Below are 22931 nucleotides of genomic sequence, written 5' to 3' on the forward strand. Positions count from 1 at the left end.
CTACTACGTCTTTGTGGGATTTTGATGATCTTTCAAGAATGACAGATCAATTTGTTAAAGGAAGAAAAATGGATTGAAAACCCACAATGTTTTAAAAAGCAATTCCTTTCAGAGCTCTACTTTTTTGATAAATTAACTATGATCGGCAGTGAAGAAATCCATTTTCCTTTCTATCTAAGCTTCAAGTAACGATATATAATAATAATAAAAAAGAATGTATATAACCAATTAATGCCAGTTCCCAAATCTCTTGAAGTAGCCTCTAATTTTCAAATACTTGGTTTTTGTAACTCACATCATGATTTTCAGAGATGTGAATTGCCTACAAGTCCAGTGGCACTTCAGTTATGCAGTAAAATAATTTTGACAAGAAGTCTGGTAGGTGTCTGCTTTGTTGCATCCCTGAGACACTTGGTACAACACGAACTCGTGTCCTATCACCACAACTCCTTTCCTGACCCTTTGAAAGAAACACCTCCTCACAATAATCACTGCTGAAAATCAGACTGTGGGCATTAATCAGTGGTCATTCGGCACCTGAAGCATTCAGAGAAACCACATTTCAAAACCTGGATCATAATCAGGGAATTATGTCATAATCTGTAATCTTAGAGACCCTCCTGCAGGGGTTTCATGCCATGGAACAAGTTAATGACCCATTGCAAAGCAGCTCCTTATAATATGATTCCAAACTTCATTTTCACACCTTGATTATGACTGGCATCTTCTTGTTTCACCTCCAGGAAGGTGCTGAGTCATAGCAGCACAGGATATGAGAGCAGAAGTTTTAACATTAACAAAGCTAGGATAAACACAATCTTCCAAAGAGTTAACTTAGACACTACATAAGACTATGCTATCATTATCTGTAGCAGAAAAATCTTTTAGGATCTAGTTTTTGTGCAACACAAAGGCCAAACTTGTTTAAAATGCATTTTAAGACCAGTTACTACTAAGGATCATAAATTTGCCTTTTGGGTTTGAACCACTGATGGCATACTATCAAAAAAAAAAAAATCTCCAGTTTGAACTCATTTAACTGTAGTACCAATGTAAAGTAGTATATCCAGGTACTCCTTATACTGACTACAACATGATTTGTCCTTCCACAAAGTGTAAAGAAGTGTTTCAATGAAAAAACGGTCAAGTCAGAATACAGTCAGACCTATTTTTAGCACCAATGATGCAGATCTTACAGATTATAAAATATTAACAAATGCAACATTCATTTAAAAGTAAACAAAATGGGGACAAGTCTTTGCTCGCCCTCTAAATTTACACAATCCAATGAAACAACACTTTATGCTTTATCAGTCTTGACATCAATATTAAAACAGATCTACAAAGTGCCATAATTGTTTATACATCCCTTCCAGCCATTTCAATGTGAACAGTGTCCTCCTTGTTTCTCCACCCTACAAACAGCTATTTCATCATCTCCAGTTCACATATCAATTACCAGACTTGTGCAATCTAAACAAAAATTTTTCTTTTCTATGTCCAACCTCTCTTAAGCAATAAAAAAATACCACCATCAAATTACAGATGAAATGTTTCTGAGAAACCAGAGAACATAACAAAATATATTTTCCTAATTAAGAAAGTAGGAGTGGAAGGGTACTTTGGGATCACTGTATCCAATCACCTGCCATCTCAAGCAACCATATGATGTCATTCCTTCCAAAAGAATGTCCACACCCCATCTTAAAATCAGATTATGTCTCCCACTACTTCCATCAAAAGGCTGTTTCAGAATCTCACTGGTCTGATGGCCAAAGTTAAAATTTCCAGCATAAATATCTCATGTTACAAAGTCAATCATTTGTTTTCACATCTGTACTAGTCATTTCATTAAGTTGGCATTCCATTCCTGATTTTTTCCCAACATTCAATCCCAGTATATTTCTGAATACTAGTGATATCTGAGGCAGTAAGGACTCCCTCTCTGTGATTCCCGTCGAATATCATGTGAAATAAAGGCAATGGGAGAAGAAGAAAATTAGGCACTGCACATAAACATGGCTCTGTGGACTAAAAATAAGGACATTCCTAAAGACATGGAAGGAGCACAATAAAAGCAACAGTTAAAGAAGGGACTTGATTCTCCCATTTCACAGGTTATGGTGTAGTGCTAGAACAGCATTTCTGAGTCACAGCACCCTATTTTAACACAAGGCTTAGCCTGTTCTTTTCTCAAAAAAAATCATGAACACTGGCACACTCACCTCAGGACAGGTTTTCTGGCTCTCAAACCCACATACACTCCAGAGCCAAATTAAAGGCAGACGAAAGGAGCTATGTTTTCAGCTAAGCAGGTCCAACAGCTTTTCTTCTGGCATGTTTCTCCTGAAACCTTCTTCTGAGTCACCTGGCTTTCTAGAAGCAGAGGGCTAAATTTCATACTCTTCTTGATCTCTCCTAATAAGGGGCTACTGATAAAATATTCTGGCTCTCCTCTGTGCTCAAAACCACGCTACTCCATCATTTCCTTTACATGAGATCTTTGGAACCAGACCTGAGAGTAAGAGGAAACTGTTCTCTTGCCTCCTTCCCATTGGAGTCACAAGTACTAATGCAGGACCCAGCATTCAGCACGTAGGCTCCCTCAAGCACTTCGTTTCTTTTTCATCTGTGAAACTGAGCTAATTATCACTCCTTAATGTAGCGTTAAACCCCCTGTTTCTCCATGCTCACAGAGATGACCACAATGCAGATGAAATAAAAAAAGGGTCAGCTCTGATGAAGTCCACGTTGAACTCAAACTGAAGTTATATTTTACAAGTGGTCACTCTTGGACTTTTCAGAAGAAAATAAATTTGTCAAACTCTAAAATATAGATTACTTCACACTTGTTAAAAAGAAACAAAATGTAATTTTTTTTTTAACTAAATCTAATGTATAGGTAGTTTCATGACTATTTTTAAAAACTGATCTGCAGTTCATTGTCATTAATCATACAGCCATTACCACGCTTCTGCTTTCAAACTGTTTTGGGTTTTTTTTAAGATCAGTTGAAGACAAGAAAGCAATAACAACAATACAGCACCTAATGTCACAAAAGTGAAGAATTTGCTTTCAACTCTTACAGGAGTCTAAGCCTCATCTGTTTCATTTTTCATCACAGTTAATCTCTGCAGATATTACACTATATTAAATCTGTACCACAGCCACATATATCTTCAGCTTTTCTGTTATATGTATGTTCATGACAAAAACAAAGAAAAAAACCCCAAATCAAATTCCCCAAGATGTCTCATGTGATGAGGATATGTGAATGGATTTCTTTTAATACATAACTAGTTACCAAAATCTAACTACTCCTCTGCTTTGCAGTATTAGATCTGACTGGCTGTATTTTAATTTATAAAACACAACAAAAAAATGAATCATTTTACCATCTGTAACACTTGTAATCATCTTACATTCCTACTATTTTTCTTCCTTTCATATCCCTCCCCCAAAATGAATTTAATAATAAAATTAGTGTTGATCACCTAAAAGGTTAATTTCCTGAAAGGTTAAAAAATGTATTTTAGAACTGCATTTTCAGCTGTTCCTAGTATGAAATTACACTTGAGACAATTCAGTGCAATAATCTATAAATCTGTGTAAGAGATCCGCTGCCAGATTTTCCAACACTGGCCTGCATTTCAGTGCAATCTGTAGGCAACAGAAACTGAGAGCTATAGAACACAATAAAAAATTAATATTCTAACTCAAAATGGATGCAAGTTACAAGCAAAAAAAAACGAAAATCCTTAGAGAATTCCCTTGGGCAAAAAAAGAAATAATAGTGTGTAACACAAGCTTCTCTGAGATTTTTAGTATTTCGTATATGTACAAATAATAATTACTGATGTCTATGGAGTCATTAATAATATTGTCAAAGAAAAATATTGTTTGTAGTTGAACAGTTTTTTCTTAAAAAAATTTAAAATTATATCACCTACTCATTTCAAGGTTAACAGAATAATGCAAATTCATATGGGTCCCTGATGATCAAGGTAGGATTAACATATTTTCACCTTCTCTAATAGAACTGCTTTGGTACAAAATACATTGTTCTGCACTGTCATGATGTATGGCTCATATTTAGAAATCTGACAGTTTAGGAGTGCATTATGGCATTCCATTAAACTGAATACATTTTTGTGCTGCACAGAAAAAGATAAAGAGGCCACAATTCCTGTCTTCTTTTTAAAGAATAATGACTTTTCTCACGACTGTAGTGAAAATTTCAGAAAATGTGGTATTTAGTGGACTGCTAAGTTCTACTCTCTGTGTTTCAAAATCCATGAGGATGATACAACTCTTTATTTAATATAAATACTAATTTTTTTACAAGAACATGAACCATATTAAGCGATAGAGATGTCAGCTAAAACTCTCATTTATAACTATTATAACAGTAATTCTGAAAACCTTTGGAATTCACCCTGTAAGTGGACTGTAATGTTTCATCTTCTGAGCGATATTCATGACTTTAGTAATTGTAAAATTCCAGAAACACTGGTGATGCACTGTTATTTCACAAAACAATGCTGTCACTGACATAAGAAGGAAGGGAAAGAAAAGAGAACTACAAAAACATGTGAAACTTCAGGTTACAACCGTGTGCAAGGACTCCTTATTCCCATGGTGACAGGACAGTGCTAAGTTGTCTACAATACCCTGAAATGTAGACAAGGCATTAAAGATCTTTATCTATCCTTAATATATGTTTGGGGTTGTATCACTACAAACCCAGCTATATCATAAATGTTATTAGCCCATTGTTAAAATGCAAAACATTACTTCAACAAGAATGTAGAGAATGCTTTAGAAAAGGGTTATAAGTTGATTTTTTCATTCAGCAATATGCATTTTACCTTCCCTTCAGTCTTTTACCCAAAATTTTCAAAATCAAGATTAGTAAAGCAACAGCTTTCAGAAGATCCCTGTTTCCCCTAGTGAGAATCGTGTAATTTAGTTGATCATTAAGAAAAGCAAAATTGTTGTGCATGGCCAGAAGAGGGGAATATACCACTGGACAGGAGTTCTTTCATCACAGGATCCAAAAAGGTAGAAGTCCCAAAGCTTAAGCTGAACATTTGAGTTTCTTTCTTCCCCTTATGGCTGAGTCAACAAAATGCAATGTGGAGCAAGAAGGTGGCAAAACAGCTTCACACTGCAAATATATGAGGAAGAATGGTGGCTTTGAGAATGTGTTGAAGGAGGAACCAGGAGGCCAAGGCTTGATGGTTCTGCCTTTGCTCACCATCAGCTGGAGATGTGGGAAATTGTCCTCTGAGTTTGTATCTAAAATTTACCCTGTGATTACCTCCTAATATTAGTGCTTTGGGTTTGCTGACCATACATAACTTCAACTATATTTCAAATAAAAGCAAAAATAACAAAATTGATCCCCAAAGTTTAGTATCCTCTGCTGTTCTTCACACCCACTTTTGTGTAATCTTGGAGACAATCAGGTTTAAAATTGCCTGCCCTGCAGCCATTGGAACAGACACTAAAAAAACCTTATGCCCATATGTCTGAACAACCTCTTGAGCTTTAATGATGTTGAAATGTGGCAGAAAGGTGACACCTAAGCTTTATAACAGTTCCAATATAAAACAAACCTAAGATCTTTCCACATGAAAGATACAAGAGCAATGGTGCTGTCTCCATAAAATGATTCCGCTCATTTGGAGTAGTGGGGTGAGAAAAAACATGAGCCATGAAAATGCAGTTTAATGTGACCAATCTTGTTATTTCAGAGTACTGGGTGAACAGCTTTTTAACTGCAACAAGGTCCAGATCTTCCCAGGTGCAATTAGGGAATGAAGGAATGCAGCAGTGTTACAGTTTAAAAACTGCTGTATTAAAGACCTGCTTTTATTCCATGGAAGACTTACCTAGAACACTGCAGAAAGATTCACAAGGGTCAGGTTGCCAAGAAAAGTCACAATTTTTAGTGATTAAAAGCAAAGTTCCAGAAAGAACTAACTATATCAGAAAGGTCACAATCTCAGGAATTTTTTTTTAATAAAAAAATGTATTATTAAAATATCCTTAAGGGTTTACTTTGCTACCTGCTCACTGTCTGAAAGCTTCAAGATTCCTGGTGAGATTTGTTTCTTTCATATGCAACATTGGCAGCTACCCAGTGCATCCAGCAGAGATGCAGGAGACACAAGCTTTCTCAAAAAGCTGGTGATACACTGGACTAGTTCTGTTTAAAATCTTTAAAATGTTGAAGGATATAGATATAGAGGGTGAAAAAGTATGTTTAGGGAGACTTAGAAGTATTCCAGCCAAAGAGAATTTGGCCATTATTGAACAAAGAACACCAATACTTCCAGCTTAACACGAAAACAAGGGCTTAATTCTATTTTACATTTTAACAAGAAAAGGATAAAACCCCCAAAAAACCAAATCATGGAAGATAGGTAACTGTAACCTATCTCTGTATTTATTAAACCACTAGCAAAACAGTATCTGAACACCTCACAGTCATTAATGGATTTTTCCTCACAATGCTTCTTTGATGCAAAGAAGTTCTATTATTCTTATTCTTCTTGTGAAGAACAGTGTCATGGAGAGATTAAGTCATTTATCCAAAGTAACACAAGATGCCTATGGGAATGACTATGTAATTTATCATGGATCTCAAGAGCCGCAGTCCAGTGCCTGAACCAGCAGACCATTCTCTTCTGAACAGACAAGAGCTGTTGAACAGTACCTTAAATGACCTTTCAAAATGGCTATTTTTGCATGGTTTTTGCTCTATCACCATTCTGAAGAAAGCTGTTAAAGCAACATACTTTGAGAGAGCTTAATTAAGCGCCCTGTATTTTGTCTCAACACCAGCTGTGAAACTTGGGAACACATATACTTTCAGACCAAATATTACATATCTCTTGGAAGTCAGCCGCAAAGCTACAGCTCAGCAGCTTGGCAGCTGGAAAAGATCCTTCATGCTCTGCAAATGGCCACACTTTATTCAAGTCCTTTAAAGGTTTTTTCAAGGCTTTTTATATTCCTGTGACTGAAAAGAGCTACTATACTCGCAATATATGTCTGAATATATGGCAGAAGCCATTTGGTAACTACCAAAATATGTTCTTTCCTGGCACACTGAAGAGCTCTGTTTATCATTTGGTAAAGCTGCTTAAAAAGAAAAGGCAATCTATTGTTTGCTCTTTATATTCAACGAATGGTTTCGGTTTGAATGCAATTCAAGCTACAGGAGCACCCATGAGACTGGCAGTCTAAATCACTGGGTCAGTATCTGCCTGCGAAGATACAAATTAATTAAAATATGTTATTTAAAGACAAAAAACTAACTAAAGTTTTGTCTTTACCCAAAGAATAAGTACAATTCACATCAGCAACCTAAAACTCTCCAGCCACTATGCTCACCTGAAGGGATCATGACCAGGAGTGAAAAGTTTATTGGGTCACGCTCCTTTAATCTTACCGTCTCTTTTGAGTGACTGCCAAAAGCCTTGCTTATGATGAAGTTTATGAAGAAGAAAATGAACTGAGATCATAATTTAAATTCCACACAGTTCACAAACAACTTTCATATGGTAACAATTTTTGGTCACTGGTTTACTGAATTTGAATTGGTGACCTAGAGGTGAAAGATTCTGCATTCCAGTATCAATCTCCATGCTGTTTATTGTTCCAATTTTCTGAAGTTCAAAGTGGTAGTAGTGAGAGTTACATGGTTAAACACAGTTGTCTCCACTTTATATCCACTTTATTCTTTTCAGATTTTTTCCCTTAAAATAATTCTAAGCATAAACCACAATTATACAACATTTTCTTGTGTATGGAGAACTTTTGATTTAAAAAAAAAATGTACCTCCATTAAATAAGAAAATAATCTTCTGTCACATAATAAAATTATGATATTTAAGAAATCCTGTAAAGAAAAAAACTGTTACAAGTTCAAGTGTGCCTTCACAAAACTGTCTGCTTCTTTCAAGGGCTTTTACTTATCAGCATCATACAGCTTGCTTTGTCTAACTTAAAAATTATAACAACAAAGAAAAATCTTATGATTTTAAGATTTCATAAATTCCTTCACAAATCCTCATATTTTATCAATTCCTTTATTTTTTTTTTTCTAATCCAACAATTCTGTCCTGTACTTAAAACATGAAACTTAACTAGCACACTACTTTATCAGCTCCAGTGATAAAGTCAGTATATTTATTTCCAGGAAATGGACTTGTGAAAATTCTCAAGGAATTCTCAGCTGTATCTGAAGTTTTTTTTCTGTCAAAACCTTTGAAAAAAATAATCTTCTTTTTTTTAGGAAATGGGAAAGAAACTGAGAGGAAAAAGAAGGAAAAAAACACTCTCAGAAAAATTAGAAAGGAATTTCCAAAATACTCAGTGTGTCAAAACTGTAGGCAACCAAATGAAAGATTTGCACCATGCAATTATTTATTTTTAATCACCAAGGCAATTTTTTTTCTGTTCTCCAAATACCTTAGCTCTTCACCATTTCATAATGAGACACACATAAGGAAAAATAACTCACCTACAAATTTATTGCCATGCTATTTAATCTTCTGTTTCAACAGTACATTTTTTAAAGGTCTATCTTTTACCCACAGAGCAATGCACAAATCTGAACACAAATTGAAATCCCTAATCTGATTTTGGGAGGGGGACTTCTAATTCATCCTGTGAATACACCAGCTCTACAAAGTAACTCTGGCATGCACAGCTCATACTGTGAGAGTTATACATTATTCAAGAGCAAAAAAATGATTATTTTTGGTACCTAGTTTCACAACCCTGTAACTATTTCTTCAGAGACTGATTGACTTTTATGATCTGTACTTTTATTTATTTTTTTATCAGCCACCATTTTCTACCATTGCCCTTTCCTGCTTTACATTATGCAAATCTCAACTATGTCAACAAAAGCAACTAGACCACAACATCTGTACGAACCCATTAAGCTAAAGAGGAAAAAAAAAAGACAGAAGAAAGAAAGGACCCAAAATTTGTTTCATGGCCTATTTGGTTTAACAACAGACCCAATGCCCATTCAAGCACATATAATTCAGAAGGCCTGCCTGCCAGCAATAAAGACTGAAATTGGATACTTTGTGAGATTAATTACCTAGATAGGGCATGATAATGCTAGTCAAATGGGAAGGTAATTAAAGTGCACCTTCCATGAAAATTATTCATTGCTGATGGATCAGGTGACAGATAAATCAAAAGGCACATAAAAAAGCTACAGGTTAACTTGTGGAAGGCCGTTCCTCCCTGGAAGTCCCTGTAACCATGGCTGCTTGCTCCTGTCATAAGACAAAAGGAGGGTAACGCGGCCTCCGAGAAAGAGGAGCCCAGGGAAAAGTTGCCAGCATTGTGCCTGCACACAAAGGGGCAGCTAGAGTGGAACCAGTCGGCCAGCAGCCTTCAGATTCCAGGATCTCTCTGCTTGTACGCCACAAAGGACTATTGCACCGTGAAAGGCAGCAAGTGATGAATTAATAAGTTGACTGGTCCCCCGGGTGCAATCCTTACAGGCGGAGGACATGCCGCGGTAATCAAACGGGGCTATAAATTGTGTACATTGAATGGCACAGAACGCATCTCACTTCATCACTGTTAAGTCAAGATTTCCTGAATTTGTCATTAACTCTTTGGCTTCAATATATTTATTTAAATGGTAAGAGAAAGAGCTTACAATAACAAAAGGGCAACTGATACTACCCAGCGGGATATACAGTCTAATGGAGATCACTGACTTTTACTTTCTACAGCTACATGGGTCAAAATCCACTCCTTTTACACCAAAGCTCCCCCTGAGATACACCGATTAAGTTCAAGACATTACACTACATGCATTTCTGAACGCAGAAAAAAACCCCAAAACCACTGGATCAAGTAGTTTTTTACAGCTAGCTTATGCAAATTCCTAAGCATTTATTCCCTACTTGAAGAAAACGGAGCATTTACATGGGTAAGCATTTCCCAGATCCCAGATTTTTACAGAAAATTTCAAAACAATCTTACATTAGATGTAACATCTGATTAATAAAATGTATGAAAAAGGACCACTGTATGAAAAATTTCAATAATTACAACCTTCTCTTTATGTTTTTGTTTTTTTTTTTTTTTTAATGTGTGCTAGCTCTCTAGGTTGTGGTATTGAATAATACTGACAGTTCAGAGGTAGTTCAATGGAAAGCAATTTTGTGCCACCCTTTTGGTCCTTAGTCATTTTAAATGGCTTAGATACCTATGAGAGTTAAAGAGAAACTTACCACTGACTTTGAATCAGAGCAAAAGGAGGCAAGAGAGTATTTTTAAAAATTCTTTACTTAATTCCTTCTATCAAAAATACACTTGAGGTCTTCCCACATTTTGAAACAACAGTTCTGTGTGCTTTATCAATATCTTCAAAACTATTTTATGCATCCTCTGAATATTTTTACCTTTCCTAGGCTTCATAGTGAATAGAGGAAAGGAAAATGTACGTGAGTATTGAAATGTTAACTCAAACTTAAAAAATAGGAACTACAAAATGAAGTCCTTTCTGTGGGTCCAATAGAAATCATAACTCTTTTTCAACATAGCATTTATGACACAAGGTATGACTGTTCCCAGGAGTGTTCTACATTCACAGAAATTTATACGACCATGTGACCAATAGAGACATGGTACCAGTTTACTAAGTTCACTGCAGCTGGCAGCTGTGGTATTTCCCCCAGAAAAGGAGCTGTGCTGATTTTATGAATAGGTTTATCACTTTGAGATTAGCTCATTACAATATTTTGCATGAAGTCAAATTTTATAGACCTCCTGATCTATAAATATACCTCAGGAGACTTGGCAAACTTAATCTAATAAAGTAAATGGTGCTAGAGTTGAGAATGGAGTATGAACACATGCTTGTCCATACTGTTAGCTTGTTAGCATGCTTAGCTAGTTGGGCATAATTCTGGGAATCTCAACATGGGAACACTGTTTAGAGAGATAAAGAAGTTAATTTTGCAAGCATGAGCCTTGACATGCCAGGAACAGAGGATGAACCCTGATCCCTTTTCAAGCAGGCATGACATTGGCAAACAGGGAACACCTATAGTTTTTTTAAGAGTCCCACTGCCTGTCTGCTGGTATCCCAGTGGAGTTTGAGCTATTGATTTAGATCTATAGATTGCTAAATGGGATAGGACATATCTGCCTGAGAGATCACCACCGACATATCTGTATATGTATGAAAGGTAGTCTCTTTGGGGTACAGAATTTACCCTCCAAAGCATTGTGAGTGTGACAATATTCTGAGAGCCTGGGGTACCTGCTAGGGAAAACATTGAGAAACAGCCTCCAAGAGTTTGGTGAAGGAGTTCACTTTCTCTGCTTATTGCTCATTGAAGGTTATCTGACTGTAATTGTTCTGTGCCACTGCATGGCTGATCAAATTCGTTTTTTACACTGAAGGGTGTAACACTTATGAGTGGCCATCACGGCATTATCGTAGGCAAAATAAGGCACCTGCTGCCCTCCTGATGGCAACTCTTAAGTAGCATTACAATAAAAATAAAGCACTGAATAAGTGTTTTATACTTTTAAAATATTTTTAATGTTAAGGCTATAAACTGCAATCAAGTGAAATATCCCAATTTTTAGGACACACCTGTATATGAATATCCTCACTAAGCACCTTGGTTAATTCAGTCCTTGGTAAACAGCTTCAAAGACTCTTAAGAACACGAATTACTAATAAGACAAGCAAATTACTTTTTAGAGTTTTAAAAACCCACAGACAATAAAGTATTTTTAAATTTCCTTGCTTGCTTAGTATTTTCTTGAAAATAAATAAAATCATGTAAATATTTAATGCTAACATTGTGGCAGAAATTAACACTCGCATATGTGGGGGGTGGAAGGAAGAGGGCATTCAAGTCATCAACTTTTGGCAGTTAATTTAGGTGGCTAAATAGGGAAGGTAATCTAACGCTTCCTCTGTAATTAAGGACGAGTCAATGCACAATTCCTAAACTTGGCTCCTGTTCCAAATCACTCCCTAAAGAAACCTATCAATCTCCACTGACTACAGCAGTGTAAATATCCACCAAAGATTTAAATGCTAATGTTTAATGCCAACATCAAAGAGCGTAACGTTTAGCCCTAAAATATTTCATGTGATTAACTCTAGACAATATAAAGTGCAATGACACTTTTCCCTCCTCATTATCAGTTAAGCTGCAATACAAAACATTAGAACTAAGGGTGAAATTTTGATCTCAGCTACACAAGGGAATATTTGGAATAATTCCACAGGAGGTCCAGAGAGACACATCATTACAGTATTGGCTTTGAAATATTAGCATCCAATTCCTCATTTCACAGCCATGATTAGAGGCTGTATGAACTTAAATAGACTCTTTAGCGAAATAAATGACATTTCTCCACATAAGCATCAGGGTTTACTAGCTCTGAATCTGGTCTGCTGACTCAGCCACTACTGCCTGATAGGAGCTTGGGTGCTATGAAAAAATATGAGCTCTCCATGATGCATTAGGAAATGAGATTCTCAAAAAAACCAGAAATGCTTAGGTGACAGACAGAAAAGGTCAAAAGGAGAGATGGCAAATAGATCCATCTGCAGACATGAGATGGCAGATACAGAAACTGAAGGGTCTGCTGCTGCAAATGCATACATGTCAGAGATAACACCAGATTCAATGGATAATTTTGTACAAGCTATTGAAACATAGCTAAGAGTTTAGGAGGAGTCATACAAAACAAAGCTAAGAATCACAGTGACAGGACCTCATCCCTATTCTTAAACCTACTTAAGAGGAAGTGAGATCTGTCTTAAAAATTCTGAAAAATACACTAACGGGATAGAAGAAAGAGTAATTAAAAGGAGATTGAGCTATATGTACCTCTGTGTGTGAATGTACACATGTGTGCATCTGTCTCTCCCTCTCCTTTTCTTATATAGCAGAAACAAGACGGAAGTAAGATACAAAACATCCCACTTTGCACTTCTAAGATTTCTTGCATTAACAGCAGAAAAATTCAAGCAGTTCTGTGAATATTTTTTCTTAAGATTTTCAGTGTTTCTGCACATGTGGATTCTTTTGTGTCTGACAGATGATTTAGCTCATTCAGTAAAGAATGAGATCTTTGTCGACTTCAGGTAATATCTTAATATTTCTACCTCTCTGTCAAACATAGTTTAAAATGGTCAAAAACCATTGACAGAGGATAAAGGAGCTGAAGGAAAATTTTCCAAAGAGACATGCATTTAGCATGCTCATAGAGTCTTGGATGTTTAGAAAACTGAGATAGAAATGACCTTTTCTTAATTACCATTAATATTAAAATGGCCTGAGTCATACGACTTACGACACTTGCTGTGAAAATTTAAATGTACAAATCAAGAGCAGCAAGTCAGGGAGTTTGAAACTACAGCTATCTCTGAAGTCTGATTCATTTTGCAGGCTGCCAATATAAACAAACTACCTTATGGAAACACAAAAAGCAGCTTGTTGTAAGCTCAAATTTAGGACATTTATATTGGTCCCACAGTAAGAAGATTTCTGTGTCATTACCATGAGCATGATTTAGTTGTATTATGTTCACATGTAGACACCATTATGTAACACTTAGCTCAGACAAATGGCTCTGTTCTTGATCTTTCTTATTCTACTGTAGTTAATGACCAAATATTGTTAAAAATTGGGACACTAATTATCTGATGTCGACATGTTATGGATAATTAAGAATTGCTCACTCTGAAGCCATGCTAATTGTTTTTCACATGTCTCCTTCTCTCGTCCTTGTGTCCTCAACAAGGCAAGTAGCTACAGGTTTATACGTACATCTCTGTCACGTACTTTGTCACAGAACATACATCATCCTTTCTGGCTCATCCCCGATTAATTTTGCTGGCTTGCAGCAATTATCTCTCCCTTTGTGACTGACCTCCTGGTAAATGGAGTGCATGATCACTGGGCAATTTTTTCCTGCGTATTTTACCACTTAATTGATCCTTGTTGGCGGACCACAATAGAATACACTAAATTTAAGTCATAAAATGGTTGAAGTTGAGAGAAAGTGGTAACCAGGTTTTAACAATGGTAGTTGACAGCTGTAAAAATCAGATCTTGATAATGTTCTCTCATTTACCCTATTACTTGGATCAGTTGGTTAAAGCTGTTAATGATCCTCTTGGATCAATGTCGTTTGCTTGTAGCTATAATTTACTGCATTGGTGGATTAGTACAGATGTTTTCATAGATAGCTCTGCATCATTCCACCAGATTGCTGTCTGCAACAAATTTGCTTCCATTCATCACTAACGAAGCAAAGAAAAAGATAATCAGCATCTCCTCTCTTAACATTAACAATTGAACTTGGGATAACACTTTTATTGTTGTCAATTTCCAGCCTTCAACCATTGCTTCCTCAGTAAATTGCCCTGAGAGTTTTCTCTAGAAATAGAACCAATTAGATATTTTGACTGTTACAGGGAAAGACTACAGAAATGCTTAACTGTACAAAACAACACATACACTAAAGAGGAGTAGATAAAACTGTTCCACTATGAATATGCCCTATGGAGTCAGGGCTGGTTCTATCACATACAAAGCAGAAGAAACTACATATGGCAGCGACGTGTCAAAGTTGGCAAAAATTGTCCAGACTATTAATTACTGAGACTATTCCAGCACCTGAAAAATCTGCTGACACCCATGGGTTGTCACAGTGGGTAAGTCAGCAATGCCATATTAGGGAAGATGTCTCCTTTTCTTATTATGCCATCATCAGAATGCATACCCATAGCATCAGAAAGATCTTCACAGAATTTGTCTACCTTCACCCTTTCCTGCCAGAGGTGAACCATTTATTCTTGGGCTATTAATACTTTGTAAACTGCCAGAAGGCCATAAGCCAGAAGAAGAAGACTTGTATTTTTCCACTGAGGGCCTGTTTAGCCAAATCTCTCTTTTTCCTTCTAAAAAAGGAGGCTTATTGGCACACGCAACAAATATAAAGTAACTAACTTAATAAAATATTATGTGTTCCAAAACAGAAGCAGCACAATCTCTGACTCTCTTTCTAAAGAGAATATATATAAAAAAAGCAAACTGGAAATATGCTGTCTTAAATTGCTGGACAATTCTACATGGCATCATTTAAGCTTAATGAAGAAACTTCTTTAGCTCTCCCTCCACAAGCTACCTTCTCTCTTCTAAAGATTTCCACAGGAGTCATTACAGTAGCTTGGCTCAATGACATGCTGTCATCAAATTCTTCACTATATAGAGATGCTGCAGTCTAAGAATTTTTTAATTCACTACATTCAACATTAATTAGGATTTCACATTTGGCAGTAGTGCCTTTCAACAGTGATGTTCATCTCTCATTGAAAAAGCATCTGAGCACTTAAAAGGTTTTGTTTGTTCTAATGACAGTGGCACTTGAATTCTTCAAAAGGTCTGAAACAAACAAACGACACTGAGTTCAGAGTTCCTACTGATGATATCCAGTGCTTATTTATATCCTGCATCCAGTTACCATACTACAGTTCACAGGAAGCAGTAAAAGGAAGATCTGGAGATGTAGTTCTGCTGTGAAAATCAAAGGTCTGTGGAATTGTATTTTCTTTGCACATAAGTTAATCAGCGGCTCTAGATTGTGTATCATCAAGTATAAATATATCAAGTCATTTCTTGTCTTTGTAGTGAAGCTATCTTAAAAGTCTTTGACATTGGCTGAGTCCTCACAGAACTACGTATTAAAGTTCCCAAAGAGTATAACAAAGTGCAAAGAGTTTCTACTCTGTTGAAAAGAACTTGTGGCCATGAGAAAAGAAATCTAATTATGGATGAAGTGAAAGAAGAAGCCAGGCATATTTACGAAGGTCTAAAAATTCACGCAGCAGGTGTCGTAAGTGGAGCTCTTTAATTTTACAGACCTTTCTGCGATTGGTCACAGACAGTGTGATATTAACACATATACTTGCTTTCAGGATTAATTTTTCATCACTGTGTTTATGAACACAATTGGTTTAACTCACAAATATTGAGGAGATAGCTGGTCTATGTTTTTAAAAGAAAAAGGGGCTCCTAGTCCTTTGTGTGACATTAGTAAAGTAATCCCTCCTTTCCATGGTTAAATTGTACTTTATGTTGCTCATTTTCTTCCTCAACTACATAGTTTTTTATTGTGCAGCTGGTGAAATTATTCTTGAGTAGTGTACATTAGACCATGGTGACATAACCTGCTTTTTCAATAGCTCAGTGCACAGGAAAGTCAATAGCCCTGAGGCTGTCATGCTTCTCCAAGCAGGTTGCCACCAAACATTTAATATACATAGCCTAATCAGACCATTTCTAATTTGGAGCTCTGGTTCTGTGAAGCCGAAGCTTTACTTTACCTTTGTGTAGTGATACTAGGGTGTGGCTTCCCATTACCTTCACTTCTAACTATTGTAAAATTCACATAGTCTTAACTATAAAAAGAGTTTCTTAGCAAAAATTATTACATCTCTTTCAAAAAAGATTTTATGACAGAGCTGGAAAGGCAAGAGTTCTGATATCCATTTGAGAAAAAAACTCCAACATATTTTTAGTATACTTTACAAAAAATTCAAATTACATTCAGTCACAAACTGATGTGCAAAAACCTGACATAGTCAGACTCAAAATATGATATGAAGTTAAAATTTCCTTTCAGGATGACAGAGCGCCCATTGCTTTTGATCCTGGGTGTTCTGATAGAGCATAAGGTTCAAATCCTGCTCCTATTGAAGTCAATGACAAAGCTTCCATTGACTTCAGCGGTGCAGGATCAGACCCTAAGCAACACAGTTTGCATCTGCTTGCTTTTTATCTCTCTTATCTTTCAGTGAAAAATATTGGAACATATGAGAACTAAATAGTAGGAAAAAAATGAATTAATATCAACTAGCTATTCTGTGGTACATTTTCTTATAAAACATACCGCTTGTCATTCCGAACTTTTATCGAATATACATTTTCTGTATATGTATATAAAATATCATCAAAACTCTCAAATATATGTGCCATACCATATTATATCCTATACAGATGTTTCCTTCTTTGTGAAAATCTTGAAGAAAAATCTAACATTTAATAATCTAATAATAAAGCCCCAACCTTGCAATTCTGTAGCATCTCTATAACCTTGTGGATGTCACAATATTAAATATGACCTGATACAATCAGTGAATGAACAAGCTGCTTTCCTTGATCTGATGGTATTTGCTATACAGAGACTGGAATTCTTATCAAGTTTTTATCCATCAGTTTAATTCAAGCATAAACTCAGTTATCACCTCCTGTAAAAAAATCTGTGATATTAGTTCAGGGTAATGTGATTGCAGACCAATAGGCAGTCTTAGCCCCACAGAAATAACCCAATCCATTATTTTAAGGTACTGAAAAGACATCTAAAAAAGTAGAAGAATAGTAAATATCATATGCAACTATTTCTACTCTTATTTTTCCCTTTTTAGTTGACGACCATGGAGTGCAGAATACTTACACAGCTATGCTCTCTGCCTACTTACTGGTCTAGGAAAAAATTTTAAAACATTAAAATATATCTTAAATATTATTGAGATTAAGCACAGACATCCATATAGCTCCCATTAAATAAACTAAGCAAAAAGGTAACCCAAAATGCAGTCATCATCACACGTTTCTAAAAACCTCAGTTTAATTAAAGCTTTTAGTGAATAATAATTTTTAAAAGTGATCTTTTATAAAATAATTCCCCCAGCTCAACAGGTGGAACACACTTGGTAAAAAGAAAACATTACTTTTATAATCTGAATTCTTTTTACATGAAGCATTGCTTAACAATATATATATATAGATGATGTAGCCATATCAATGTGTGAAAACTGATCTACGGTTGGATGTTAGAAGATGAAGCATAGCTCGAAAAGTAAAGTCATTAGCAGGAAATAGCCAAGTAAATCTATAGCTACACTGAAATAGGAAAACACTGAAGAAATGTGGAGTTGAACACTGAAGCTGTTTGTAATAAGCTGTCATGTATCACCAGAAGTGAACATTAGATGGAAGATGTAGATGAAGGTAGATTAAAACAACTTGGTGGCAGTATGGGAAGAAATCAAAATGGCCTGGGGAAAGGAGGGAAGTGAGAATAGGACTAGAACACTGAGGTCATAGTGACTGGGAAAGCCGCAGGCATCAATCTTCTTGATTGCTGCCTCTGCTGGGGGACAGTTCATTGCTGAAGAAAAGTCAGGCTTAAATGAGACTGACAGGGAACAGGAAACAAATAGATGGTCAATAGTGCAGAGACTATGAAAGAAGAGACTTCAAAAAATGAGTAGGGATAATTGAGAGATGGGGAAAAAGCATAAAGAAGCAAAGAAAAATTATAAGCAGCAAGAACGAAAGGAGAATGTAACGTGAGAGAATGCAAAGTGTCTCCCTCATTTAGAAAGACTTCAGAATTACCTAAGAAAGGCAGAACTCACCCCACAGATTTGCATTTATGCATTCAGCCATTTCTTCTTGTCATGTAAATCAACAGTGCTGCTGCTAATAGTCATGATTATATAGCATGCAATGTTTTTTTCAGTTCAAGTTGCTGGGATAATGCCAATTTGAAAAATTCAGCTTACTTTGTTTTTTTAACTGTGAAATTTGGGATCTGGTTTTTTTGTAGCAAAAGGTCTTAAAATTTAACTCTAAGATGTAAAAACGGAATAGCAGCAAATCAACATATACAAAGGAAATTGTTATTAAAAAAGAATGTTTTTCAAGGGTAAGCCTTGATTATGGAACTGAATCAGGTTTTTTAACCACTTGAAGTTGTCAGCATTAAGTGCATCTGAAGGCACAGCATGACCTAAGAGGACTGTGGGACACCTTTCTCTTGCTGTGAAGAAGCAGCAAGCATTAGCAAGTGCTCCCTGCACAAGAGCAAAGAGTACAGGGACAGTTATTGGCATTGGATTTTAACTTCTGCTTATCTTGGTTGGTTACGGTAATAAAGCATGATGAGTGTCTCCTTGGATTTGGTTTTTCCTTTTCAATGACTATAAAGACAATTTAAACTGGCTCAGGATACACACTTAAATTTGCTCAAACCCTGATAAAATGTCGGTATTCATTCAAAATATCCTAAGCTTTATCAAGGTCAGGGTAGGTTGGGTATATTATCACCCTTTACCAGAGATGAGTCCATTTTTCATTCAGATAAATTCCAGAGGAAAGGATGCAGAAAGATAGTTTTAAAAACACACTATCTTTGCAAAAATGTCAACAGAGAAAATAAAAAATTGTTATTGAAGCATATTTTGTAAAATGAAAATGCATGAATGCCAAAATACAACAAATATTCATCTGCAGTCAAACCTACTCAAGTTACATTCACCTTCTGGGTGTTGTATGAAAAAAATGTAAAATTTGGGAAGGAATTTGATGGATCAAAAGGAAGTACCAGTACAACCGAAAGGTGACTATCTTATTAGGGAAGTGGTCAATTTTATCTTTGGTAAAAACCCATTCAGTAAGCTTGCAAAGGTAGTACTTGTCAGCCGTTGGCCAGGTGCAGCTCTTTAGTACATTCGTTTATCATAACTAGAGCTTATTCACATTTAAATCTGAACTCTACAAGGATGCAGGAGTTCTCATAGATCACCTTGCAGTACTGGGATGACATCCTGTATTCTTTATATGATGCTGGATAGGCAAGATATGAAACAAGATGGTTTACTCCAGGGGGACTTAGTGCACTTAATCTTGATCAAAGAAAGAAAACAAAGCAAAACCAAAAGCCTCGTGGTTCTTGGCTGAAGCAAAAGAATACGTCATATGACAACTGATAGCCTAGTCACAAAGCCTTTTTAAAACAAGGAATGAAAAGCAATGTGTCATATGTGTATATATATAAATGATTTGAAAGGATACCTACCCACTTGCAGTCATTTTATTGTGTTATTTCCACAAATATAAATAGGTTTTTATCCACCACCTGGTTCTTTTATGTGGCATGCTTTCTTTGTCTCATCAGAAGCTTGTTACATGTGGGTGAAGAAACACTGAATATATTCTATAACCCCATTCTTTTATCAATAATTTCCTGTTATCATTACACAATTATTTGAATTTTGTGACTATAGCCACAAAGGAGCAATTCAATTAAACCAAAACTAAAAAGGGAAAATCTCATTGCAATCCTCTGTGCAACTGGTGAACCCAGTAATTATATATAGCCACCTATTGTGCTAGCATAATAACATGTGAAGAAGGTTTAGTTAGACACATTTACACACATAAAAGGCAATATGGGCATAGAAAAAGTCAGTTTTGCCAGAAGTATAGAACAGTCACACAGGAACAAATGAGACCTGCATGAATCCTAGTTTACTTGGCCATAAATAAATCCAACATTTTCTTTCTCTCCATGGTAAAATAAAAGAGAAGCACAGAAGCATAACAGCCTCCTTTGAGCAACCGGTCTCTTTCTGTTCAATTATAGTCATCAATCTGTTCCACCTAAAATATTTTCCTCCTTGAGAAACCACAGAAATCAGTATTAGGATCCAAAACATGCTGTTGCAAAAATAATGTAAAAGAGGTCTTTCCTTTTGCTAACTGCATTTATTCTGAACGTCTGTATTTTCTTTAACACAAATTTTGTAATTCAGTGAAAAAAAAAAAGAAGCTGCTTTTATGTGGTGCTTCTAATCAGACAATCTTGAAGAGCTTGGTAAGGAAAAGTGAAGGTTACCTTCATTTTACAGAGAAAACTACAAAAAAAAGAGCTTAAAGCCATTTTATTTTTTCCAAAATCTGTCCCCTATGTCTATTCCTTTTAGATGCCAAATTGGAAGCCTTTATATTCCGAAGTGCTAAACAGGCAAAGCCTCAGTTGTACCTTTTCTCTAGACAGTGTCAAATCCTGGGAAATGGTGGCCTGTGCATAATCCCACAGTAAACTGGAGAGTAGGGAAAAAACAGTCAGATCTCCTGCTTCCTGATGCATGGTCTTACAAAGCTTGTCTAGGAGATTGAAGATTTTTTTATTGCTTTAAATCTTTTGTAAAGTCTAGATGTTGTCTCTAATATATGCATGCATGCTATAGTTTCACTAAAATCTCTGGGCTAGATATGAGGATCATTTCATAAAATCACATAGCTTGTGTTACTTCTAGGATAGCACGGGATACCCATCTTATATCTTCTGGCCTAATAAAACCCCTGTAAATCTATGACTATGACAACACAAGATAATGAATGATAATGAGTTATCTTGGGGAAAACACAGCAAACTTCTGATTAAGGCTTTTTCATCTTCCTCAGATGTGATACTAGCCACTAAATTGCACTGTTTCTTCCTTTACCCTGTGTGCCACTGAACCATCAAAGCACATAAAGTAAAGCCAATTTGATTCAGCGGAATAAAAAAAAGTCCAAATCCTCTTCTTCATGTGATAGCTCTGTACAGTCATCTACAGAGAGCAGAACATTGTCCACCTGTGCATGTTTGAAGAATTATAGAGAATTATTCTGAAGATGAAAAATCAAGGTGCCAAAATAATATCATCTGTGGTGCAAAAATAGTTTCAGGGTAAGTTTTCTGTGCTGAAAATCTCATCATAAACTTCAAGAACTGAACGAACACAGAGACCAATCCTTTCAGCCACAGAGATGGTTTCAAAATAATATGAAATGTGCATTTGGAATCCATGAAAGCAATATAGGGAGATTAAATATCCCATAAATACTCCAGCCTAACTTTAACAACCATAGAAACTGTCCGAAATTTGGGGGGAGAGAAGGAAGGTTTTGAACTAAATTTCTTGTCCCTTATTTCTTTTTTGAGATGACTATCTTTAAAGTAAAAAATAACTACAATTTTTCCTGTTTGTTCATTTACCCCGTTTGGTGAGTTTGTTCTTGGTTCAAAACATTACTTTAGGGGATCATTTCTACTGCACCAAACAAAAAAAAAATAGCATGATCACAGTCATTGAAATTTCCTACAAGATATAAGTATGAAATATCCTTTAAAATATTAGTCAGCTGTCCTTACAGGAAGCATTGTCTCAGTTATTCACTTTATATTCTTTTTTACAGCATTTCTTTGAAAGCCAGATCTTGCAAATAATATTCAGTTTAAGATCTTTTGCTCAAATTACAAAAGGTTAGCTTTACTATCTCTCTTTATGACCATGGCACGCTATTGTCCTGTAATTTTATCAACAAAAAACTCACCATTTCAGAAACCTAAATCTGAGAATTCTCTTTTTTTTTTTTTTTTCCATTCAGCTGCAGACAACTAAAGCCCTTTTTTTCCCTGGGGTGATATGCTAGTTTGATTTTATTTCCCCTGACATTTCACCTGTCAGATTATGATAAATAGAAGAAGCAAAGAATAATCATCACATTCTCATTGCATCTCATAATCAAATATCTGGAAATATAAGATAAATCAGAAATACTGTCCTGAGGGAAAACATTAACACTGAAAACACCATCCGAAATCCAAGTCATCTTCCAGTGACCTAAGACTCCCATGCACATTTAAAAAATTCAAAAAGGAAGTCTGCACAGAGCTGTCACATCTATTTTTTTATCTTCAAATACTTGGGAATTACCTATAATGAAGTAAGAACAACAACAACAAAAAAGTTCCAGAGTTAAGAAATTCTATATAATAACAAAGCTGTGTGTCTTCTTTAAGTCTTTCTGAATGTTTTCTGAAAGCAATCCTGAGGCCAAGAAACAGGCCAGGTTATCCTGAAATAGCATAAACTCAAATTAAATAGCTGGCAAGGTGAAAGGATTAATGAGCCAGAACACATTGAACATGCTCCTGATTTACTGCATCTATAGTTTGCATGTTCCAAATTTCTCTCAGTCTCACAGTGTTGAGATTCATAAGTGATGAAA

General features: G+C 35.8%; 1 protein-coding gene across 2 annotated transcripts in view; it reads right to left on the reverse strand.

Annotated features, from left to right (window-relative positions):
• Positions 1-22931, reverse strand: part of LOC121673394 (ephrin type-A receptor 7) — a 137904-nt gene that overhangs the window by 59196 nt on the left and 55777 nt on the right. The gene's annotated exons all lie outside the window — the stretch shown is intronic.

Source organism: Corvus kubaryi, unplaced genomic scaffold (genome assembly GCF_017639235.1).
Source record: "Corvus kubaryi isolate FWS band 111438036 unplaced genomic scaffold, C.kubaryi_AGA036_p1.0 65379, whole genome shotgun sequence".
In the NCBI taxonomy this organism is placed as follows: Eukaryota; Metazoa; Chordata; class Aves; order Passeriformes; family Corvidae; genus Corvus; species Corvus kubaryi.